This window comes from Aedes aegypti, chromosome 3 (assembly GCF_002204515.2).
Source record: "Aedes aegypti strain LVP_AGWG chromosome 3, AaegL5.0 Primary Assembly, whole genome shotgun sequence".
Taxonomy (NCBI): Eukaryota; Metazoa; Arthropoda; class Insecta; order Diptera; family Culicidae; genus Aedes; species Aedes aegypti.
This window is the reverse complement of record NC_035109.1, coordinates 79,362,357-79,378,100: the sequence shown is the minus strand read 5'-3', so window position 1 is coordinate 79,378,100 and position 15,744 is coordinate 79,362,357. Positions and strand designations below refer to the sequence as shown.

General features: G+C 39.7%; 1 long non-coding RNA gene across 1 annotated transcript; it reads left to right on the top strand.

Moving 5' to 3' along the window:
- The first annotated feature begins 684 nt into the window (after nt 1–684).
- Nucleotides 685–1,109, top strand: LOC110678999. The gene is made up of 2 exons (XR_002502123.1): nt 685–819; nt 878–1,109. It is a non-coding gene; the product is annotated as an uncharacterized LOC110678999 (long non-coding RNA).
- The last annotated feature ends 14,635 nt before the right edge of the window (nt 1,110–15,744 follow it).

The following is a 15,744-nucleotide window of genomic DNA, read 5'->3' as shown; positions in this document are numbered from 1 at the left end:
GCAAGCGTCAGTTACCACAATGGCGCAGTCGGTAGGCTTTGTGAAGTGGAAAATTCGTTTTTTTTCTGGAGCGACAGATCTCCATACTAAAATAGTTTGAAGCGACAGGTCTTCACTAGAATTTTGCCGGAGCGACAGGTCTCCGAACATAAATTTCCGGATCGACAGGTATCCGACGAGAAATTTTCCGGATCGACAGGTATCCGTGAAAAAAAAATGCGAAGCGACAGGTCTTCGTTTTGTTTTCAATTTTGGAGCGACAGGTCTCCTTGGTCGAAAATTTCCGAAGCGACAGGTCTTCGAGTTATTTTTTTCAGAGCGACAAGTTTTCGAAGATAAATATTGCGAAGCGACAGGTCTTCGAATTGGTTTGTTTTGGGGCGACAGGTCTCCAAGGATCGTTTTGTGTAGCGAAAGGTCCCTGTGAAAAAAACTGAAATTTCTATTGAATTCGAAATAAATTGGAATGGTTTTGATTGGATTTAGAATGGAGAATGAGTTTGTTAGCGGATTTTGTGACGAGCGCATACCGTTTCGCGGAAGTTGATCGGCAAGCGTCAGTTACCACAACCACCAGAGGTTTAAGTTTCAATCAAATGAGCCTATGAACTAATATACGATGCAGAGATGCATTTGAACGCGTTCTGTTCATGATCTGGTCAAACCTTGTGCTCACGAGAGCCGTGTTCAAGTTCAAACAATTTGTTACGTTTGATCACAGGACTCTGTTCATTGCGTGGCAACCGTTACCGTCATTCGTTGTTTTCATCAATACAAATACGGTGCAAATGCAGACGCATTCCAGTTCATTATTTTCAAGTTAAAAACTGTTTTTAATCAAAGAAAAGTTATTTATATAATATCATTTCTATTTCAGAGTCGTACTAATAACTAAACAACGATCAACAATCAATGACGCTTTAGTGACCGAGCGATGGCCCTTCTCAAAACATCTCTTATATCGTCAATCCTTGACCCATATTCTGAAGTTTTCATTGGCACGATTATTCGATTGGTCTTTAAAGCATTCCTTCAAAGCGCAAAATATAATACCGGTCTTAAGATAATTTTGACTTATTCCTGAATAAACATAGATTTTATTTTCAAAAGATGCCTTTATTTTTCAAAGGAATTTTCAGAATACTAGGAAATTAATTGCATTACAAATTATGTACATTCACTATTTACTAACAAGCTTTTCAATATTGCTACCACGCCTGCAATTTATCCACGTCGAATCTGATCGTAACTGTCTTCCGGTTTTCCGAAACCAAAGCCGAAAAACGGATATACATTTCCGAAAATACATGGTTTTCTATCTATATGCGTGATTCTTGACCGTTCATCCCAGATTTCATTAGTTTCAATTAGCGAGTATCATTCCCTTGTTGGGACGCAGCCATGGCATAATCAACGGATCCACAAGAGATGTAGATTGTGTGTTGGAATCGTGGGACTGTAGATCAAAGCAGTAAAAGCGAGCTTGTCAAAAATTTTGAAGAACACGAATCCGCGATCAGTCTAGTGATCCTTGCGTTTGTTCAAAAACTGAACATGAACACGAGAGCAATCAAAGGAACATTTGTGAACGCTCACAGAACATGAGCGTTCAAAATGCATCTCTGATACGATGACGTCACGCTGCAACTTTCAGCGTGAAGAAAACCTTTACTGCGGGCGATGTATACAGAAAAATAAACGATTTCGTTGCACATTCATCCACGCATTGTTCATCCGGTGAACATTCGTGTTTTCGTGGATGTCATTGTATGTAAACATATTTAGATCGGAAAAAATCAACAAGAAAAGAAGACCGTGGATAAGTCCATTGGATGAACTATCCAGCTTTTTAGAAGTGGTAATGGCCGCCAAAAGTTAGCTTACTTTCTGGTAGGGATCCAACATATTGACGTTTGGCTTTGGTCCGGTCAATTGACTTGTCCACCGGTGTGATAAATTCACTCGGTTAAAGAAATTTGACACTTTATCGGGTCATGTAGATGCTTCCCACGTGTTGCGGTCAAGTGTCAAAATTCTTGGACTGAGTAAATTGAGTGCACCGGTGGATAAGTCCATATCAAGCGACCCAAGTCAAACGTCAGATCACTAGATCCCTTTTTGTAAAAGTGGGCTAATTTTTGGTGATACTAGCGTTCGTAAAAGCGGAATACTTCATCCAATAAGCTTATCTGATTGAAACTTAGACATCTGGTGGTGAGTATGAGAAAAAAAAGTGTTCAAATCCGCAAAAGAAAATGCACTGCGAGTTGATATAATCTCAGATTGATTTCAAGCTTATAACTACAGTCAATTTCCCATAAATTAATGATTATCTTAATTATCTAAGGGATGGTTCAAATATTACGTAACGAATAAATTTGCCAATTTAAACCCCCTCCCTCCCTGAAGTAACAGGTTTTATATGGAAAATTTCAATTTATTGTATGGACCGAAACACTACAAAATATCCCTTACCTCCCCTTGTTGTGTTACGTAATATTTAAACGATCTCTAACAAATTTGTCTTGCTTTGAATTGTCAAGTGTTCAAAAAATAATTTAGTAAACAAAGGAACGGTTACTATAAGCAACTTACAGCATGAGGACCACATCACACCACTATTCAAAACTCGCTCGTGGGCCATACAAAATCTTCCCAATGACCGTACAAATCCTTTTAGAGAATCGCTATTTAGTGATCACTCGTTTATAATGATGTTACAAATGCCAAACAAAAAATGTAAAACTTTGTTTATGTCCATCAAGCATAATTCTAGTTTACGCCCTATTTTGAGCACACTCCATGATTTCATTGAGTTTGACAGTACCACGGACCAAAATTTTTCGGTACATTGACGTTGTACTGCAGCTGTCATGATGCTCCCGGGTTGGAGTAACCTTAGGGAAGATCGGGTAACCAACCCCCGGTGGGAACTTTTGTCGTATGCTGACAGGGAAGGGGGGGGGGTTTGCTTTTGCTTTTGCTTCTGCAAACCTTGAGCATCTGTACTCCATGATAGGAGCGGCTCACAACAGCGTCTGTTCCCCATGTCAGGGGCGGCTGATCACCGTCCGAGTGCCAGAGAAGGACTCTAAGCTAAACTGCGAACTATGGTCCTCCGAAAATATAGGGGGAATGGTTCTCCGGAAATCTAGGGGGTTGGTGTCAGGCCCTGCAAGCCAGCCGTAAAAAAATCAAGCAACGAATAATCAACGAGAGCATACTCGCCGACGTGCTGAAGGACCGCGGATTCGGCATCGTAGCGTTGCAGGAAGTCTGTTGGAAGGGATCAATGGTGCGAACGTTTAGAGGCAACCATACCATCTTCCAGAGCTGCGGCAATACACATGAGCTGGGAACAGCTTTTAAAGTGATGGGTGATATGCAGAGGCGCGTGATCGGGTGGTGGCCAATCAATGGGAGAATGTGTAAGTTGAGTATCAAAGGCCGGTTCCTCAACTTCAGCATAATAAACGTGCACAGCCCTCACTCCGGAAGCACTGATGATGATAAAGACGCATTTTACGCGCAGCTCGAACGCGAGTACGACAGCTGCCCAAGCCACGACGTCAAAATAGGAGATCTAAACGCTCAGGTTGGCCAGAAGGAGGAATTCAGACCAACGATTGGAAAGTTCAGCGCCCACCGGCTGACAAACGAAAACGGCCTACGACTATTTGATTTTGTCGCCTCCAAGAACATGACCATTCGTAGCACCTACTTCAAGCACAGCCTTCCATAGCGATACACCTGGAGATCACCACAGCAGACAGAATCGCAAATGGACCACGTTCTGATTGATGGTCGGCACTTCTCCGACATTATCGACGTCAGGACCTATCGTGGCGCTAACATCGACTCTGACCACTATCTGGTGATGGTCAAACTGCGCCCAAAACTCTCCGTCGTTAACAACGTACAGTACCGACGGCCGCCCCGGTATGACCTAGAGCGGCTCAAGCAACCGGATGTCGCAGCGGCATACGCGCAGCACCTCGAGGCTGCATTACCGGAAGAGGGTGAGCTGGACGAAGCCCCTCTTGAGGACTGCTGGAGAACAGTAAAAGCAGCCATCAACGATGCAGCTGAGAGCAACGTCGGGTACGTGGGACGGAGTCGACGGAACGATTGGTTCGACGAGGAGTGCCTGGAGGTTTTGAAGGAGAAGAATGCAGCGCGGGTGGTCATGCTGCAGCAAGGGACCCGGCAGAACGTGGAACGCTATAAACGGAAACGGCAACAGCAGACCCGCCTCTTTCGGGAGAAAAAACGCCGCCTGGAGGAGACGGAGTGCGAGGAGATGGAACAGCTGTGCCGGTCTCAGGAAACGCGTAGGTTCTATCAGAAGCTCAACGCATCCCGCAACGGCTTCGTGCCGCGAGCCGAGATGTGCAGGGATAAGGATGGGAGCATTCTGACGGACGAGCGTGAGGTGATCGAAAGGTGGAAGCACCACTTCGACGAGCTCCTGAATGGCGCTGAGAGCACAGGCAATGAAGGACGGAGCAACGGAGGAAATTCCTTCGTCAGTACTGCGGAAGATGGAAACCAACCAGTCCCCACTTTGAGGGAGGTTAAGGATGCCATTCACCAGATCAAGAACAACAAAGCTGCTGGTAAGGATGGTATCGGAGCTGAACTCATAAAGATGGGTCCGGAGAGGTTGGCCATTTGTCTGTACCGGCTGATAGGCACAATCTGGGAAACAGAACAGCTACCGGAGGAGTGGAAGGAAGGGGTAATATGCCCCATCTACAAGAAAGGCGACAAATTAGATTGTGAGAACTTTCGAGCGATCACCATTCTAAATGCGGCCTACAAAGTATTATTCCAGATCATCTTCCGTCGTCTGTCACCTGTAGTAAACGAGTTCGTGGGAAGTTATCAAGCAGGTTTCATCGACGGCCGCTCGACAACGGACCAGATCTTTTCCGTACGGCAAATCCTCCAGAAATGCCGTGAGTACCAGGTCCCTACGCACCATTTGTTCATCGATTTCAAGGCGGCATACGACAGTATCGACCGCGTAGAGTTATGGAAAATCATGGACGAGAACAGCTTTCCCGGGAAGCTCACAAGATTGATCAGAGCAACGATGTGCAAAACTGTGTGAAGATCTCGGGTGAACACTCAAGTTCGTTTGAGCTTGGAGTTTTCGAACGCCGAGTGGACGATCTTCGGCGGCGTGCAGGAGAACGGCGTGTGGCGGCGAAGGATGAAACACGAGCTCGCTCAACTCTACGGCGAACCCAGTATCGTGAAGGTAGCTAAAACTGGAAGGATACGCGGGCAGGGCAAAGATAAAAAATGAAAGAAATAAGAAAAAAAGCCTTTCGAAATTTGATTTTTAAGTTTTTCTCATCATTGTATGTTCCTAAAATACGCATTCACTCAGTGGGTCCAATATTCTATGGAGGATCATTTATGTAATCTTGAGATATTTGCCACTTGTAGTCTAATTCAGTGTCAGATACTCAAATCCATTGCATCCAGTGAATGCAAATTAAACGGTACAGTAATTACTCACATATACTTTTTTGATTCTCTTCATTGAGATTCTACTAAAGGTGGGAAGACTTATTGAAATTTAATAGTTTCAAATGTATTGATGTATAGGGGATATAATGATTGAGATAAGCAAAATTTCTACTAAAGTTTTAAATCCAAAGCTTTTAAGTTTTGAATCGATGAAATTGAATGCATCCAGAAGCATTCGACCGAAAATTTGACCATGCATATTTGCAACCGGACGCCGGAAATGTTCTGAATCTTCGGATGACATGGGAATACACATATTATCTGTCACTAAGTATATATTTTTTTTTTGTTTGATGTTTCATTGATGTTCATAATTTTCGTAGAAACTAGAACTATTTGAAATTTGAATGCACCAAGATTCGTGGGAAAATAGTTACCAATATTTTTGAACTTGTTAGTTTTGAAATATGGTTGGTTTATCGTCCTTATTGAGATATTTTTAAAAAAAGGTCAATACTTTCCGCTCCACTAAGCCTTATAAATGAAACAAATAAAAAATCAAATACTTCTGCTTTTTGCTAAAAGCTTAAATCAACTTTGAATACAAATAAAGGAGATTGAAGAGTATCATCTATAAAAATCTTGCTTTTTCTGGGCTCCAGAAAAATCTGCGACCGTTAAAGTATTTTTTTTTTCGCTTTTAATGCATCATATACACAGCGCTCGCGCCTATAGAATCGGCAGTATCATATTATGAGAACTCTGCACACCAACCTTGAAAAGATGTCATTCGCTTCTAATCCGACAGGTAAAACAAGGCGTGGTACTAGAGGTCTCCAAGACCCCGCAAAGAAGACGCAAAACTCAGGAGCGCTACTTTAAAGCCAGTTTTTATAGCCCAGTTAATCTACTTCTTTGTTGATACTGCACGCACAAATTATTTTCAATTGAAACACGGTAAGTTATTTTCCGAAAAAATCTTGAAACAGCATAATTTACTTAAAAGGTTTTGGTGGTTGATTGCTGCAACCAAACATTTGAGAACTACACTGCTAATTCACCTGGTTAATCATCTAAAGAATGAAAAAAAGTAATCCAGCGAGCCAAAACCGGTTCTTATGAATATTTCCATTTGCGACAAAAATGCAGTCATTCCCGTTGTCAAAGCAACTGTCGTAAAAAAAGTAACCAAAAAGCTTTTTATGCAAATTCCTCGAGAATTTGGTTTTCAATCAATTGATTTTTCGATTTCGTTTGAAACTCGATTGTACTCATATAATTATGTGATCTACGGGATATACGGAAATTTTTGCAGATCACAGAAGATGTTGTCTGGTTCTGCAACGAAAAATTTACATATTTGAATGATCCAATAAACCAGTTTTCCTTTCACTTTCAGTTTGTTGGGTCTTTCGATTGAGATGATCGGCGCGATCAAAAATTTGCATAATGATTACAATTCTAACTCACGTTTTAGTTTTTGTTCTTATCAGACGTCGTTAAACTGAAATTTAGTGTCTTATATTCAGGGTGCATCGTACTCTCCTACTTTGTGTGAACAAACTCTTTCTCCTGAATGTTTGACACTACCTAAAACAACCGAACAGTACTTCTCAATTTTGACCGTTTTGATTCAAGATCCGTTAGTCTCTTTTGGACTCTGAATCCGATTCATACCAAGTACCGTTTTGATTCGTATTACGGACAGCTTTTAATTCCGGACACTCTACTTTGTATGGGAAACATTTCACACGAAATGTTTCAATTTTTGCCGTTCGAAAGTTCTCAATTTCGAGGCTAGTTTTAATAAGCTATTTTGATAAATATCTATGCAAATTTATAATGCACAACTGCCTTAGACGTCTCTTTAGTGGTTTAACAATTTCATTTGATGATTTGACTTTTCTATTAATGATTTTCATTAGATGTCCGGAATTTGAATCAAAGTGTCCGGAATATGAGGCAAAAGTGAGGACTCGTCCGGAATAAGAATCATCAAAAGGCTATACATTTCGATTTATTTAAAATTATTCAAGTTGCGGAAGCGTATTCTTTACCCATAATTTGAAAGTTAAGGGCTTCCGGCGCTCGATAACGCTGAGGAATCATACAGAATGATTTATTTTGAATGTTCTATGCTGTGCTATACTTCACTGAGGCCTTAAGTGTCCGTAATATGAATCAAAACGGTAGAAAAGTAGAAGAATTAAGCTCTGTGATGCGACGCATAATTTCGAATTAATTTCCAATCAAATCCTGACCATTTCAGACCATTCCAAGGCCACTTGACCTCTCCATAAATCCTGATGGGCTTCTTTGGAACCGGTTTGGTTGCATTTTTTTTTTTTTTTTGCAGTTTTGATTAAATATAGCAAAGTTAGGGAGAAATACGAAATGCAACATATCATTTCACTGTCGTCTGGCGGAATATTGATTATGCATATTTCAGACCATAAGATATGAGGGTCGCTATCGGCTGTTAAAGAAGCTCCTCTCGAACCGGTTTCGAACCGTTTTTAATAAAGTGGTAAGAACTGTCTTTGCGATTTGAAATACCTGGGCATATACATTTTTTGATAGATAATATATCAGAGCAATCAAATCCCCTGGGGGTGGGGATTGTCAATCATAAATTACCCATAAAATCATAACTGTCCCATGTGGATTCAAAAAAGACACAGATATCATCTATAGACATTCGGCAGCACGGACTGAATTTTAGCGTGTCATACTGAAGTATAACATAATTTGTGTTCTCAACACAACATAATTCAACACTTCCATAGGACTACATTTTTCTTCTGATGTTTATAGAAAATTGTGTTATGTTTTAAATTTGAACAAATTCAAAACAGAATTATATTTCACTCACCACTGAGTTCTGCTTACAAATGCGAAACGAGCTATGTTTAAAACAAAAATAATACAATTGCAATACATTTTTTGTCATCCATTGTTTTTTTATCCATCCGTTTCTGCATTTTGAAACTCTGAGCAATACATTACGTAAATTATTCCCTGAAACGATCTACCAAGTTAAACCCCATCTCTCAAAGGCTCAATTTTTCAGTAGTTACCAAGGTTCGGAATTATTTTATGAGCGTATAGAGCTAGAAAGAGGGGAACATCCTTGTTGCATAACTGGCAATTGAAGCTAGCAGTATTGTTAGGTATATGTATTGCAAAATTTTGACACACCCTCCAGACGAGTTCTTTTGGCATCGCATCCCGGTAATTTTCAGAACAGTATGCATTTTGACGCAAATCTCACGTGAGAATTTTCGAATTTGCAAGCTTCATTTCAAGGTCATTTAATTACTTCCGGACTCTAAACGAGTTTCTTTGTAAACCGGTTCAGGCCATTTCTAGAAAAGTGAAAGAAATAGGGTAGGTGTACCAGCTATGGACATAATGGTTCCCTATTTCGCCATTTGATTATCTTCAAATTCTTAATCATTCAATGGTTTAAGTAGTAGGGTCGGTGTTCCCTTAGTGGACAGTCCCATATAGTCGCCCTAGTGGCTTTTTACGGCCGTTTTGCTATAAATCTTTCCAAAACATTTTTTGTCATGAAGGTCAGGAGCTATGGCCAATTTTGTAAAAAATGTGCAAATGTGCCATTTTGAGCCTTTTCTTTGAAAAATCATAACTCAAGAACGAAGCATTATAGAAACAAAGTTTTTTTTATAAAAATGAAAGCAAATTTTCTTAGGAATAAAAAAAAAATAACTGGAAAAAGTTTTCCACAAAATTTTTCACCGTTAAGAAAATTTGTAAAGAAAAGCCGGAAAAACTATGCTCCAACTCGTGGAAAATTTTCAAAAAAATATTTTTGAGAAGGTAATTTTATAAGCTTTAATCGCTGAAATTTTTGAAATGGTATTTTTTTCGTTTTTGAGTTATGGCCAATTTTGTAAAAAATGTGGAAATGTGTCATTTTGAGCCTTTTCTTTGAAAAATCATAGCTCAAGAAAGAAGCATCGTAGAAACAAAGTTTTATTTTTATGAAAATGAAAGCAAATTTTCTAAGGAATAGAAAAAAATGTTACCTGGAAAAAGTTTTCCGCAAAATTTTCTACCGTTGAGAAAATTCGTAAAGAAAAGCCAGGAAAACTATGTTCCCACTCGTGTAAGATTTTCCAAGAAATATTTTTGAGAACAGAATTTTATAAACTTCAATCACTAAAATTTTTAAGATGTACTACTTTTTAATTCCTGCGTTTGGTCATAGTTTTGTGAAAAATACCCAGATTTCTCGTACAAGTCTTTTCGTTCGAAAATCATAACTGAAGATAAAAGCGTCACAGAAACATTTTTTTGTCAAATCGGAATCAAATTTTCTCAAAACTTTGAGATTTTTTGAAATGGAATAAGTTTCCCAGGTCATTTTTCACCGTTAAGGAAAATAAATAATGATAACCCGATTAGCTATTCCAGTTCACAAACAAAGTATATTTGAAAAAAGCGATCAATAAGATCCAATCCTAAACATGTTTTAAATACGCACACTTTTCGTTCCTAAAACATGATCAAATATTGCCAAGATGAGCTGTTTACAAATTTATACATTTTTAAGTTTATAAAGCTTATTTTCAAATTTATAAGTTTATAAACAAAACTACTTAAGAACGAAACAGCGTAAAAACAAAGATTTCTTCAATCATAACCCAAGTAACATTAGTAACTGAATAACAGTTTATTCAGCTAGAATAAGCTTTACAATGGTTTGTTCAACTCTTATTCGATTAAAATGTTTGTTGGGAATGTAGGCATTTTTTCCAGCTACCTGTTAGGTAACTACAAAATTGACAGTTAAAGTGAAGATGAATCGAAGCCAAACCTCAAATTTTCAAGAGCACGGATCTGGAGAACCGAACATCCGTTTAAGCTGAAAACTTAATCAATTGGTCACTAGCGGGTGGTGACTAATCGATTAAGTTTTGAGCTCAAACGGGTCTTCAGTTTTCCAAATTTGTGCTCTTGAAAATTCGAGATTTGGCTTCGATTCATCTTCACCTTAAATCAATGGGTAGACAATATGGCAATTAGGTATTTACCAATTCTGGTTTGAAGCGTTGAAATGGCTTGAGAATCATAAGTTTACCAAAAAACTAACAAAGAGTAGTGAGAAAGTGCAAGTGTTGTCAGTTGTATATTACTCGTAATTACCGAAGCTGTTGAAATGGACAAAGTTCAATACTACGAATACTATTCGCTATACTGTAACCCCTTCGGACTGGACGGCCACAAATCAGTAAGGACAAATTTACGCTCGATTAGCCATGGCCTCATGACCAAGTTTCATTCGAATAGAGTTCGGTGGATTACGGAAAAGATGAAAAACTGCATGAAGTGCATGATTATGATTAACCAGAAGGCTCCCGTAATGGATCTTGCAGAAGGAATGGTGTTTGAGGAACAAGTTTCAAGGTGAAAGACCAATTTAAAAAGATTGGGAATTTATCCATGTAACTGAAAATGACTATTCAGAGGCAGAAAAATTTCTTCAGGAAAGATTTTCTAACCTTGTTCCAATTCCTGGAACAAAAAAATATCATTCATTTATACCAAAAGACGAACGAAGCATTTTTGCTTGTGAATTCTCAGATGCACATGAAAATCAAGAAAAAACAGCATGCTTTGTTCTTAATAATATAAAGAAACGAATATCTTCTGGTGTTAGCAACCAAAGACAATTTTCCCGATTGAAAAATAGATAGTATTAAGATGAAAATGTAAGTTATATACTGAATAATTGAATACATAAAATTAAAAAAAAATAATAATAATCTTATTTGTTCCATAGAAAAGAAAGAATCCCTTTTCAGTGTAATGAAAAATTGAGGCAGAAACAGTTTTTTTCAGTTTTTCTTAGCGGTGTAATTTTTCATGAAAAATATCATCCATTCCGACTTATTCTTCATTAAAACCAATCTCATATCTTTTTTCAGATGTTTTAGAAAATTTGCAATTGCTTTGATAAAAAATCTTTGTTTTTCCGATGCTTCGATTGAAACCCATATTTCAAAGAAAAGGCTTATATGGTCATTTCCCACAAAATTGGCCATAACTCAAAAACGAAAAAAAGTACATTTCAAAAATTTCAGCGATTAAAGCTTATGAAATTACCTTCTCAAAAATATCTTTTTTGAAAATTTTCCACGAGTTGGAGCATAGTTTTTCCGGCTTTTCTTTACGAATTTTCTCAACGGTGAAAAATTTTGTGGAAAACTTTTTCCAGTTAATATATTTTTTATTCCTGAGAAATTTTGCTTTCATTTTCATAAAAAAAAAACTTTGTTTCTACGATGCTTCGTTCTTGAGTTATGATTTTTCAAAGTAAGTAGTGCCAGAGGAAAACAAAAAAATTCCAACTGAGTTTTCCGGGAAAATAAGCGACTCTGAATTTTCTTCAATTTGTTTTATTCATATATCGATGAGCCCTGCCTGTGGAAAAGTTTCATGAAAATCTGAGACCCTTGGACCCACTTTGAAGGAAATAAAAAAGAATCCCCCTATTGTTGCTATAGTAGCACTACAGAGAGAAACTATTTTTTATCATACGAAATAAGTAATGAATTAAGTTTTTTTACATCAAACGAAAGCTTCTGTTCCACACTTTATAGGAAAAATATAAAAGTTTTGTAAAAATACGGTTTTGATAAGTATTTTGCCAACGCCTTGATGCTAGTGCTATTATACGAACAGAAATTAGAAATAGTGCTACAAGAGGCACATGTATTCCTAAAGTGGCACACGCGATAATAAATACAAACATTTGAGTTTTCGTAGTTTTCATATTTTTCCCACAAAACCAAGATAAAAAGCTTCCAGATGATGTAAAAATAATGCGCTAGCGTTATTTTTGGATTTTATACAAATTTCTATTCTTAGCTATGCGGCTATTGGTACATCGACCCTATCAAATATATCTTGATGTTAACACATTCAAAAATATTGAAAATGTGAAAGTTTTCGAGAAAACACGTATGGCCAAATAGGGAACCGCTATAGCCATAACTGGTACACTTTCCCTATGTGATTCGATGCGAAGCATCATTTAAAATTCACTTTCTATCAGAATTTCGATCCTGACCATTTAATATTCATTCAACCATCTCGACTACTCCGCCAATCCAGACGAGCTTCTTTGAAACCAGTTTAACTGCATTTTTGGCAAAATTGGCGAGAAATACGAAATGCAACATATCGTTTCGGTGTTTCACAGTCGTCTGGTAGAATATTGATCATGATTATTTCAGATCGATAGAAAGGAGGGTCACTCTTAGATCCTGAGGAAGCTATTCTCGAACCGGTTTCAAACTGATTTCAATAAATTTAAGGAAATGTTTGTGCAACGCTATACATCTGTGCTCATAAATTTCTTGATAACTTCATATGTCCAACTTCATATGTCTAACCAATAACTTCATATGTCTGACCAATCCAGGGGAGCGGATTTATTTCAAATCGCCACAGGTAATTCCAATTCCGCCTCTTCATCAATGGAAAATCCCCGAAATGTATCTACGTCTGGTAGAGTGTCTTACTCTGATTTTGATTTCTTAACTAGGTAATTAAATCAAACGATTGATGCAATGTTCAGGAACTTAACTATCGCTGAAGCTGTTCATGTTGGTATGAAATTTAAAACAATAAACTTGATGGTTTGTTACATTTCTCTATTGTGTTCAAAATAAATTGAACATTTAAGATTAAAATGTTCGTTCAATAGTAAGAAAGACGATTCTTGTTCCCTAGCGCCAATGAAAAACCTCCAATGGGCTTAAGTGGGCCCTGGATCCGGTTTACCGGTTTCCAGACAGCCCAAGGGGAGGTTGCTTAGGACGTGGCGGGGACACATCCCTGACACGGAAAGTGGGTTAATGTTACGGTTGTCCCCGTCCCGTTAAAACCTTTGCAGACCTCCAAGTACATTCTAAACCCGTCACCTTAGCTGGTGAAAGTAGGCTTAGAGGACAGACCCACTGAAATAGAGAATTTCCAAACCAATGCCAATACAATGCACAGCAGGAGTTCAGGACGCGAGCGCGTTCCAGAAAAGCGGTGAGGTGCCACGATCACCGGTGTATACCACGGAGAATCTACCGATGTATAGCAGTAGCTCGAATCAATGTGAGGCACAAGGACAACAAGGAGGATTTGGGATTCAGAGTCCAGTGTACACACCAAAATCGAGCAACAGTGCTGCTTAAAGATCGCAACAACCTGAAAATTCAAGGTTGACAAAACAGCACAACAAGCAAGGAAAAGGTGTACCGGAAAAGGAAGGGAACGATGACGGATGGCAAACCGTCGTCAACGCCAAAGATAAAATTAAAAAAAAAGAAAGATAAGGTGTAGAAGAAATATGACAGTAAGTGGTCGAAGGGGGATGTCATACTTCTGAAGGAAAAAGATCAAACAACGTACGCAGATATACTTCGAAAAGTTAAGGACGATCCGAACCTGAAGGACCTTGGAGAAGACGTGGTTAGAACGCGACGCGCTCAGAAAAGGGAGATGCTGTTGTAGCTGATGAGCGACCCAGCGATCAAGAGCTCGGTATATCAGGAGCTGTTGCGAAATCTTTGGCGAACGAGACGGACGTAAGAGCACTTACTAAGGAAGCAGATGTTGAGTGTAGATATAAGGACGAGATAACAACCGTGGACGAGGTGAGTGAGGAGCTGCGTATGCAAGCAACCTTAGAGAGGAGGCTATGGTAATCCGTCTGAGGAAGTCGTCCGACGGCACACTGTCAGTGATGATTTGGCTACCAGTTGACACGGCGAGCAGTGGACTCGGTGGTGATAGGCAATATGAGAATTGGCTGGTCGATACGCCCACTGAGACTCGTCAAACGAGCAGGTAGGCCACCGACGCGATCCTTTAAGTGCATAGACTTCGGACACCCGGCGGCGAGCTATAAAGGTCCGGACAGAACCGAAATGTGCAGGAAATGTGGAGAAAGAGGATACTTTGAGAAATACTTCAAGAAACGACCAAGGTGCTTGCTCTGTTCACCGGAGGATGAATCACCCATTCGACGGGCAGCTTTAATTGCTGTGCGTCGCAGCCCAATAATAACGGAGGCAGCGCAGATCAACCTGAATCACTGCGACACCGCACAGTAACTGTTGTGGCAGTTGACAACAGAAACTAAGGGTGGCGTTACGATAATAGCTGAACCGTATCGTGCTCGCCAAAACGGAATCTACTTTTGCAGTGACTACACGCCTTCAATATGGACGCTCGAAGTATTTAGTCGGATGTTGGAGGAGTTGACCGACGAGCTAGTTGGTCGAAAATCAGTAGGGTACACTCTTAAAAATAATGAAAATCACTCCGGACGTAAATCACATTATGACATGATGTTAGTGATGAAATAACGTAAAAATGGGTTCTGAAAGATGTGTGCATTTAAAAGACGTAAAATCGCATGATTTTTTCGGAGTGTGTAGCAGGTTTACCAATGCCAGAAGTTACAACCTACCAGAGGCTCTAGCAAAGCTCGACGTACGATTGTGCACCGAAGGCACATAGCACATTTCGGAAAAATGGACAGGAGTCGATCATCGACCTAATATTTTGTAGCCCATAACTGGTGGGCAACATGAACTGGAAGGTAAGCGAAGAGTACACCAATAGCGATCACCAGGCGACACGCTACAGGATTGGCCAGCGAAACACTGCGGCAGTGCAGAGGAACACAATTGGCGACCGGCAGTGGAAGCCGAAGGCTTTCGACAAAGATCTTTTCGTTGAGGCACTTCGCACCGACATGACAGCGATGCCCTGAACTTGAATGCGGTTGGGCTGATAACAGTGATGGCAAGGGTATGTGATACAACGATGCCACGAAAATGGGAGCCTCACAACCCGAGCTGGTTGAATGAGGCACTCGATGCCCTCCGCGCTGATTGCCTTAAACCCAGAAGGCGTTACCAGGGAGCAAGGAACGTAGAAGTCAAAGAGGAGCAAAAGGTCGTATTCAAAGCAGCCAGAGCTGTTTTTAAAAGCGAGATTGCGCTAAGCAAGTCTGACTGCTACAAGGAGATATGTCGAGCAGCTGACACCAACCCCTGGGAAACGCTTATCGAGTGGTCATGGCGAAAGTCAAGGGCCCAATAATGCCGGTTGGAACATGTGCTGAAAAGCTGAGGGTTATTACCGAGGGTCTTTTCCTAAAGTATGATCTGACCCCATGGCCACCCACATCGTATGTCGAAGAGGAAGAAGCAAACGCTGAACACACTTAGAATT